Below are 11,156 nucleotides of genomic sequence, written 5' to 3' on the forward strand. Positions count from 1 at the left end.
ATTTCTTTCATTGTAGATTCTTTGTTGGCAATAGAAAAGCAACTGATAGCTGGGTGTGGTGGCGCAAGCTTGTAATCCCCGCATTTGGGATGCAGAGACAGGAGGATCGTGTAGGTTTGAAGCCAGCCTTGCTGGCTTAAGAGACCCTGTTTCCAAATAAAAATATTTAAAAAATAGGTGTCTGGGAGTGTAGCCTGGATATAGAAGGGTTTCCAGGAACCCCAGTACAGCCAAAAAAAAAAAAAAAAATCAAATCAACTGATTTCTTTAGGTTGATTCTATATCCTGCCACTTTGCTGAATTGGTTAATCAACTCTAGTAGTCTTTTGGATGAGTTTTTTGGATCTTCTATATAATAGGATCATGTTTTCTGCAAAAAAGGAAAATTTAAATTCCTCTTTTTCTATTTGAATTCCTTTGATATCCTTCTCTTGTCTTTTTGCTATGGCAAGAGTCTTGAGGACTCTATTGAAAGAAGTGGTGATAGTGTTCATCCTTGTCTTGTTCCTGATTTTAGAAGGAATTCTTACAGTTTTTCCCCATTCAGTAAGATGTTGGCTTTGGGTTTCTTGTATATTTCTTTAATGATATTGAGATACATTCCTTCTATTCCAATTTTCTGCAGTGTTTTTTTTACCATAAATGTGTATTGGGTTTTGTCAAATGCTTTGTATCATCTATCTGTATGATTATGTAATTTTTGTTTTCTGTTCTATTTATGTGGTGAATAACATGTATTGATTTGCATATGTTGTACCAGCCTTGCTTTTTTGGGATGAACCCAACTTGGTTATGGTGTACAATACTCTCAATATGCTTTTCAATGCATATAGCTAGTATTTTGTTTAGAATTTTTACATCTATGTTCTTCAAAGACATTGGTGTGTAATTTTCTTTTCTTAACATATTTTTATTGGTTTTGGTATTAATTTGATACTGGCCTCATAGAAGGAGTTTGGAAAAAGTGCATCTCTTTCAATATCCCAGAACAAGTTATGAAGTATTGTGATTAATTTTTCTCTGAAAGTTTTGTAGAATTCAGCTAGAAACCCATCTGAGCCTGGGCTTTTCTTTCATGGAAGAATTTTTATTGCTGTTTCTGTATTTGCTTGCTATTGGTTGGTTTAGGCTTGTTATGTCCTCTTTGTGTAATTTAGCTAGGTTATATGTGCTTAAAATCTAACAATTTTTCCCATGGTTTTTAGTCTATTAGAGTAAAATTTTTCAAAATATTTTCTGATAATCCTTTAAATTTCCCACTGTCTGTGATGATGTCTCCTTTTTTATTTCTGATTTTAATGATTTAAGTTGATTCTCTCTTTCTTTTGGTTAGGTTAGCCAGGGGGTTGTCAATCTTACTAATATTTTCAAATAATTAGTTTTTTGTTTTGTTAATCATTTATAGATTTTTTTATTCTCAATTTCATTTATTTATGCTCTGAATTTAATTATTTCCTGCATTTGGCTGGGTTTGGTATTTGACTGTTATTTTTATTGGTTCCTGAGATGTTTTATTAGATTGTTTACTTGACTACTCTCTGTTCTTCTTATGTGAGTACGCAATGCTATAATTTTTCCTCTTAACACCTCCTTCAAAGGGACCCATAGATTTTGGTATGTTGTGTCTGTTTTTATTTAATTCCAGGAGTTTCTTTCCTTCTCCCCTTATTTCTGATCTTACTCGCTTCTCATTCAGTTATGAATTATTCAATCTCTATGTATTTAAATAGTTTATTTTGGTTTTCCTGTTGTTGGTTTCTATTTTTATTCCATTGTGATCTGAAAAGATGCAGGAAGTTGTATTACATCTTTTAAATTTGCTAGCTCTTTCTTTGTGGCCCAGTATGCAATCTATTTTGGAGAAGATTCCATGGGATGCTGAGAAGAATATGTATTCTGTTGTGCCTGTTTCAAATATTCTGTATAAATCTATTAGGTCTATTTGGGTTTTAGTTATCTTTAGTTCTGAAGAATCTTTACTTATCTTTTGCCTTGAAGATTGATCTAAGGTGTGAGTGGTGTGTTTAAGTCTCCCAATATTATTTTATTTGGGTCTATTTGAGATCTGATGTGCTGAAAGGCTTGTTTTACAAATGTGGGTGTATACACATTTGGGGCATAAACATATACTATCAATATATCTTCTTGCTGAGTTTTTCTTTTTAATAAAAGGAAGTGTGCTGTTTTAACTCTTCTGATGTGTTTTAGCTTAAAGTCTGTTTTATTGGATATCAGCATTGCTACCCTGCTCATTTTTGGTTTCCTTTAGCATGATATATCTTTTTCTATCCTTTCACTTTTAGTCTACGAATATCTTTGGCTATATGGTGAGTTTCTTGCAAACAGCATATATTTGGATTAAGTTTTTATCCACATTGCCAATCTATGTCTTTTAATTGGTGAGTTAAGTACTTTGACATTCAGTGTTATTATTGAGATATGAGTTTTGTTTCCTGTCATGTTGTGTTCTATATTCTGTTTGATATAATGTTAATTCTTCTTTGCTTAGTTGTCCCGCTGATTGAATTCATCTCTTCTCTGATTCTGAAATTTGCTTCTTTTTTCTTCTTTATTATTTATTTTATTAAGTATTTTCTGTAGTACTGGCTTAGTATTCATACATTTTTTTGAGATTCTGCTTATCTTGCTGATTGAATTTATCTCTTCTCTGATTCTGAAATTTGCTTCTATTTTCTTCTTTATGATTTATTTTATTAAGTATTTTCTGTAGTACTGGCTTAGTATTCATTCATTTTTTTTCAGATTCTGCTTATCTTGAAACACTTTTATTTCTTCATCAATTTTGAATAATAACCTTTCTGGATATAGCAGTTTTGGTTGGAAGTTGTTTTCTTCCAGGGTCTGGATTACATTATACCAGTCTTTCCTGGTACTTATGACTTAGGTTGTAAAGTCTGGGGTGATTTTTACTGTCATTTTCTCTGTCACCTATTCTTTTGTTCTCACTGCTTTTTAGATTCTTTTCTTAACCTCTGTGTTGGTCATTTTGATTATTACATGCCATGAGGAGGTCCTTCTTTGATCTTGTTTTAATGGTGTTCTGTATATATCTTGTACATGGATGCCCAAGTCTCTTTCCATATTTAAAAAATTCTCTGAAGAAGAGATTATGAATACCCTTGGTCTGTGCCTCTATCCCTACTTCAATATCTTTTATCCATAAGTTAGGATGTTTGGTATTGTCCCAGAGTTTTTGGATGTTTAGGTTTTGTTGTTGTAATGTCTTCTGTATACTGTTGACTATGTTTTCAGTCTTGAATGAACTGTCTTCTAACAGTGATATTCTGTTTTCCATTTAATATAATATTCTAGAATTTCTATTGCTGTCTTCATTTCATTTACTGACTCTTTCATTTCATTTCAGACCTCTTTCTGATTCTTTCTTAATGTCTCTACTACCCCTTTCTTTTCCTATACATTTACTGTGAGGCCTTTCATAATACTGAAGATCAGAATTCAGAATTCTCTTTCTTGCATTTTTTTGCAGGTCACTATTAGTAATTTCCCTTATTTCCTCACTGTTCCCCGTTATTATATTTTCAGAATTCTTGGGTTTGTTCTTCTATTTTCTTGGCATCTTTTTTAAGTGTGAGTCTGTGGATAACCTGTCTGATACAATCTTAGTAGTAGGTACTTAGAGATTTGAGCAGGTTTGTGCATGGGTAAGTAATGTTCTTTTTCAATGGTGAGGGCTAAGTGAGGGAGGAGGAGTTGAGGTGATAGGTACAGGAGTAGGGTAAATATTGGATATGATTAAGTTGAGTAAAAGTTTAAGCATAATAATGTAGTGTCTGGTTGAGAATGAAAAATGGTGATATAGTAGAATTCTTGTTGTTAATATAGAGTATTTAGATATGGATTTATGAGATAGCTTGAGTATTAAGCAAGGAGATATGTAAGGAAAAAAAAAGTTTTGAGAGGACCGTAGATAGGATAGAGAGAGGAAGCTTGTAAAAGGAGTGGGAGAGGGAGCAAACAAGCATGCATATAACAAAAAAACAAGCAAAAGAAAAATTAACAATTGTAAGAATAAATCAAAGGCAAAAAATTTTTTTAAAGGTACTGCTAATTTACATATACAGGACCTGTATAATGTTTGTTATCTGTAGTAGCTTCTGGAGTATGCTCCAATATCTCTCATTTTCCCTGTAACCTATTGTCAGCTTTTGGGCCTACCTTTTAAGTGTTTGAGCTCTCTTTTGCCTCTGCCCCCTTTGTGTTCCTGTGTCAAGGCAGGGGTTGATTTGCATTTCTCTAATTTTTAGAGATGTTAAATATTTTCATGTATTAATTGGTCATTCATATTTATCTTTTGATAAGTGTGGTTTTATCCCATATTTTAAGATTGCTTCCCTTGCTGCATAGAAGCTTTTAAATTTATAAATCTTATTTATTAATTTTCCATTTTATTTCCTGAGCTTTGATGACCTTATTGAGAAAATATCTATTAGTGCCTAAAAAAGGAGGACAAGAATAATAAGAAAAAGGAAATCATATATATTGTTGGTGAAACTGAATTAGTATAACCATTATGGAAATCCATTTGGAGGTTCTTCAAGGAACCAGTACTTTGTATCTTTCCTAAAGAACTAATGTCAGAATAGAATACTCATGCATACCCATGTTTATAACAGCACTATTTATAATAGGCAAATTATGGAATCTACCCAGATGTCCATTCACAAGTAAGTAAAAAAAAATGTGTGTGTGTATATATATATATATATATATATATATATATATATATATATTTCATTATATATAAATTCATATATATATATATATATAATATGAAATTTTACTCATCCATTAAGAAGAGCAAAATTGTGTAATTTTCAGAAAAGTGAATGGAACTGGAGGATATTATCCAGCCATAGGTGATATGTTTTCTATCATTTGTGGAAACTAGAGAGAAAACAGAAAACATAAGGAACTTTAAATAATGCAAAGAGATCTGTAAAGTACTTGAAGGGAGTGAGGATGAGAGTAAAGAAGGAGGATTGTGGAAGGAAACAGTTCACATTACCAAGCACATTAACCCACTTAGTCAAAGAGGCATGTTTTTAACACTCAGAAACTCATTGTGACATATAATTGCAGTCCACCAACAAATTATGGGGGACAAAAAGCTGGGCGTGGTGCTTACGTGCCTTTACTCTCAGTATTTAGGAAGTTGAGAAAGGTGTATCTCAGTTTTGATGTCAGCCTTAGCAATTTAGCAAGACCCTCAGCAAACAAGGGAGACCCTGTTTTAAAATTAAAAAATGGGCTAGGGTTGTTACTCAGAGATAGAACATGTTTAAATTCAGTCCTCTACTACACACAGAAAAAAACTATGAAAAAAAAATGTTCTTGTGATTATCTGGACTGGTTACTGAAAAGGAATGAGCACATGATCACCAAAATGACATCAAGAGATTTATTTTATTATATTACATTTCTATCCAAAATTATTATATTAAATATTTACCATAATTTTTATCTTTGGGTGGATGTATCTCTTTTCTCTGGTAGTTTACTGCAAACTCATCAAGAAGTTAACTGTGAGTAATACATACATACATATACATATATATATATATATATATGCGTGCGTGTGTGTATATTTAAATATGTGTGTATATTATATATATATATATATATATACTTATCCACTATGTATCATCCAAACCATCTATCACCCTATATATCCACTGAAAGAATTGTTTTTATCAAAAACCTAGGAAACATGAGACTGAAAATTTCAAACATCTAAGGGCTAGAATATTTTATATGTAATATGACTGTTTCATTTATTTTTAAGACAGATTCTTAATTCAATGACATCATATACTGAAGAGACAGTAACGTAGATAACAGTGCTATCCCATCCACACTTGATTTAGTTCTTCTCATATGAACATGAGTTTCATAAATATTCACAAACATTTTTTAGTATTCTTTAGTATTCAGCATTTTTTAGTATTTTTTTTTTCTTGGTGGTTTGTGTTCTTCGAGCCGCCACACTAATTGTATTTTCAGATATAGACACTGACTTGAAAATATATATAAGACTATAATTGGTAGTAAAATAACACAGTTGTGCCTGTTTGCATGTAAATTACAGCTATTACAAGCTATGATACTTCCTGAAATTGTAAAATAACAGTTGGGTTATAATTTTAGTAGACAGTAACTATGGCTGCTCCTGAGTATTCATTATACATATCAACTATTTATTTGATGGATATGCCTTTTTATCCACAAGTGTGGCATCTTGACAAGCTTATCTTGCAGCACAGAAGTATTTATTAACAAAGTAGAACCCTAATCTAAATGCTTTACTCTGTTAGAACAAATTTAAAACATTTTGATGTACCAAAGATTTATTTTAAAGGAGACAGTCATAAAAAGTGTTTTAGTGTTGCCATACATAGTATGATGAGGGTTTTTAACAATTAAGCCATTCCCGAACCTTTCCTGGAAAATGTTTTATATTTTGTATACCAATGTTTTAAAGTGACAAATTGTATTTTACGTCAATATGAACTCTGCTCTGTCCCTCTCCCTAATACCTTTTTATAGCAAGAATTTTTAAATGGCTATTTGCATTTTATATCAATTTTAATAGTTTGTCATTGTTCCAAGTAAAATTAAGATTATAAAAATTGCCAACTGCAACACACTTTTTCAAGTCAACAATTTCTTATTTTTTCTAGTTATATGTATTATAATGTACTCATGGCAGAATGACCTCCAGGATATTAAAGCAATATTTCCGATGTTTATTTAAAGTAAAAGTAAATTATTTCATCATTCTGTCATATTCATTATGAAAATTAATGAACAAGAAATATTTTATTATAGCTCATAAGTTGCTATTGTGATTATTATATCTTTGTGAGAGTTTTTTATTTAGATTTTGCCTTAATCTGTAGAAAAATCTGTATAAATAAATAAAAGTTTTAAATTTTGTTTCTTTTTTGGGATTTCCATAATCTGCAATATAACTACAGAATCTATAATGGACATGCTTTCAGAAATGGGTCAAATTATATAATTTGAGATTTCAGCATGAATAGTGTAGAAGTATTAAATAAGTCTTTTAACACTTATTAATACTTCTAAACTATCCAGCACCCCAAAAGATTGTAGAAGTAATGAAATAGATGTCTTAGAGAGACTGAAACAGTCCCAATTGTGGACCAATCCAATATATCATTGTAGGATCATTTAAAACACCTTTAAATAGCCAGGCGTGGTGGCGCATGCTTGTAATCCCCGCGCTTGGGAGGCGGAGACAGGAGGATCACGCAGGCTCGAAGCCAGCTGCACTGGCTTGAGAGACCCTGGTTCCAAATAAAAATATAAAATAGGTCTGGGAGTGTAGCCCGGAGGTAGAAGGGTTTCCAGAAACCCCAGTACCACCAAAATAATAATAATAATAATAATAATAATAATAATAATAATAATAAATAATAATAATAATAAACCTTTAAATATTTCCAACAAGTGAACCTTTCCCTCTAGACCTGTTTAAATGCTTCATTTCCTTAAAATCAATGATTATTTATTATGATATTTAATTATCTTATAGATTCAGCAAAATCTAATATTGACATATAAAATAAATATGATTACAGTTAGTATAGTAAGAAAGTCAACATATTAAATAATATTGGAAATGTATTTATTCTAATACCTCTGTTTTACAGATGAGAAAAAAAGTCAGACAATTTTAAAGAGGTTTTACCTGATTATATGTTTTGGTGGAGTAATAATTAGAAATAAACTGAAATGGCAAGTGGGTATCAGAGTGCCTGGGTTTTAATATAAGTTCTATGTTATACATTTAAATTTTAAATGGAATAGTAAATTAGAAAATGTAGTCGGGTATAGTTGTGCATGCTTGTAATCCCAGTACTTGAGGAAACTGAGACAGGAGGATCACAGGTTTGTGGCCAGCCTCAGTCACTTAGTGAGGCTCTCTGTAACTTTGTGAGAAATTGTTTGATAATAAAAAATAAAAATAGGTCTAGGAGTGTAGCTCAGAGGTAGAATGTCCCTGAGCTCAATCCTCAGTACCACCCAAAAAGAGAAAATGAAGAAGTTTTATAATTCTATAACCTCTATGCAAGCGTTCATGATCTTTTTAAAATTGCTATCTATATGGTCTTATCAGTGATGAACTAGTAAATATTTAATAATTTGGTCTCTTTTTCAAAGTATGTACAGATTTTAGTACATATTTTATTAATATAAAGCATCTGTGGCAAACATTTTTAAAATAATAATGTAAAATATATTGTTCAGTATTATTTCTATTTAACCAATTATGTTTCACAGAATGTTTTATTTATTTATTTATTTATTTATTTATTTATTTATTTATTTATTTTTGGTGGTACTGAGGGTGGAACTCAGAGGCTTTCTACCTCCAGGCTACACTCCCAGACCTATTTTATACTTTATTTGGAAACAGGGTCGCACTAAGTTGCTGAGAGCCTCCCTAAGTAGCTTAGGCTGGCTTTGAACCTGGGCAATCCTCCTGTCTCAGCCTCCCAAGCACAAAGATTACAAGCGTGCACCACCACTGGGCTCAGTATGTTAGTTTTTATTTTGCTGGCTCTGTGTCAGTAGCCCACTACATATGGCTACAATTGATGAATACCTATAGTTCCAGAATGAATGATGTTTAATATTATCATTTAAGTGAATGAGTAAAATAAAAGAGAAATGATGAAGCATATTGAAAATATAATAATTTTGTAATGATATATATATATACACACATAGTTCATTTTCAGAACCAAGTAGTAATAAATAATAAAATTATTTATTACCAAAAGTAAATAATAATAAAATTATTATTATTTTTTTTGGTGGTACTGGGAATGGAACCCAGGGTCTTCTACCTCTGGGATATACTCCCAGGCCTATTTTATATTTTTATTTGGAAACAGGGTTTCTTAAGCCAGCTGAGGCTGGCTTCGAACCTGCACGATCCTCCTGTCTCAGCCTCCCAAGCGCGGGGTTTACAAGCATTTGCAACTACTCCCAGCTGAAATAATATTTTTAAACTGTATTCATTATAACACCTACAGATACGATGCACTTATAAATTTTCCCTGAAGTATTAATGTTTTCTGCATTACTTTCTGAAATTTAGACAATAAACAAAACAATATCCCAAGACCTGATTGAGTTATCTGATTTCTATGATGTAACTCTTCTAATTATGGCTGATTATCTAATTAACCATGTTATTTTGAAATAGATACTAAGAAGAGATATACAGTGTTCTCACAGTAGATAAAAATTACCTCAAAAACATAAAGTTATTAATAATAAATATTGCATATTTTTCCGGTACTAGGGATGGAACCCAGGGGCATTGAACCTCTGAGGTACACCCTTAGCCCTATTTTTTAGTTTCTTTTTTTATTTTTTTGAAACAGGGTCTCACTAAGTTGCAAAGAGTCTTGCTAAGTACCTGAGGCAGTCCATGAACCACGATCCTCCGGTCTCAGCCTCCTGAATGCTGGGAATATAAGGGTGCGCCACCATGCCCAGCTTTGCATATTCTGTTTTTAATGCAATTTATATAATCCTGCTTTAAAATAATGTTTCTATCAACCAGATAAAATAAATTACTGAAGTTATAGCATTTGATTCTCATGAGCTTTTAAGAACTGGTTCTAGCATACTTCTGGGGCTTAGGATAAGTAATAACTATAAAATCAGATATAGGTATTCTGAGACAATTATGCCTAATTTGATATGAAAAGATATTTTTATAAGAATATTTAACTGGTGTATTTTGGCACCAGCCTACCTATACATACTCCCTGTGCAATATAACTAGCCAATCATAAACTTTGGATGTGAGGGTTTAAAGAAAGAGGAGACTATGCTATATGATAAAGAAGGATTGCAATATTTATAATGCCACATTTGAACATAAATAAATATTTGGAAGCAAGAACAAGAAAGTATTTTGAGAAATATAAGCATAAAGTATGTCCTGGTGAAATATGCTATACAGAAGATCTGAGATTGATGCTTGAGCTCACGAGTCACTTGGGAGGTTCTGTGTAGCCAGGGAAGATGTTTAAATCAGCTCCTCTTTAGTCCAGCTTGGAGATGAAGAGGCAAAGGTGATCAATATTTTCTATGCCCTCAAAGAACTTTAGCGCAACCTAGCCTAGGAAAATATTCATTTCAGCAGATCATTAGAAAACATCCTAGCTAGCCATGTATATGAAAATAAAGAGTGTTTCGAAATTAAATCTTTCAGAAGGATCTTGGAAGATTTCATCTGATGAACAGATATTTAAATTGGGTGACAGGTTTGATAAAAAATAATTTTTTGGTGTCATTAATAACAAAGTGCCAGTCGGGTGTGGTGGTGCATGCTTGTAATCCCAGCATTCAGGAGGCAGAGACAGGAGGATTGAGGTTCGTGGACAGCCTCAGCTATACTAAGTGAGGCTCTCTGCAACTCAGTGAGACCCGGTTTCAAAATAAAGAATAAAAAATAGGGCAGGGGCTGTAGCTCGGAGGTCGAATGCCCCTGGGTTCCATTCCCAGACCCGCAAAAAAACCAAACCAAACAAAAACAAAAAACCCAAAGTGCCAAGAAAGAAAGAAAGAAAGAAAGAAAGAAAGAAAGAAAGAAAGAAAGAAAGAAGGTACAAAATGAGAAAAATAAAAAGTTCAATGGAGCAAAAAATGGAATGGCTACACGTTTAGCAACTGGATATTTAAATGGAAAAATGGAAAATAGGTGTCAGACTGAAACTTCTCACATGTTAACCTAAGGAATTGGGATAACTTGTGAAACAGAGGATTTAAAAATAAACTTTGCTCAGTAAAATAGTAAATTTTATGGCTATATGTGGGAAGATAATGTTAGGGAGTGCATTACGATAATCTATACAAGATAAGAATCAATTGGGTAGAGGAAATAACGTCAAATAGAAATGCTAAGCCAAACTAAATATGATCTGATAACCAGCACTTTGTTGGGTATGGGACAGGGTGAAATTCACTATAGAATGTCTAGTTTTAAACAGTATATAAATGGCTATGTCATTTAATGAGACAGAAAATATAAGAAAGGAGATTTTGTGAAAAGAAGACAATACTTTGTGCTT

Source organism: Muscardinus avellanarius (genome assembly GCF_963383645.1).
Source record: "Muscardinus avellanarius genome assembly, chromosome: 14".
NCBI lineage: Eukaryota > Metazoa > Chordata > Mammalia > Rodentia > Gliridae > Muscardinus > Muscardinus avellanarius.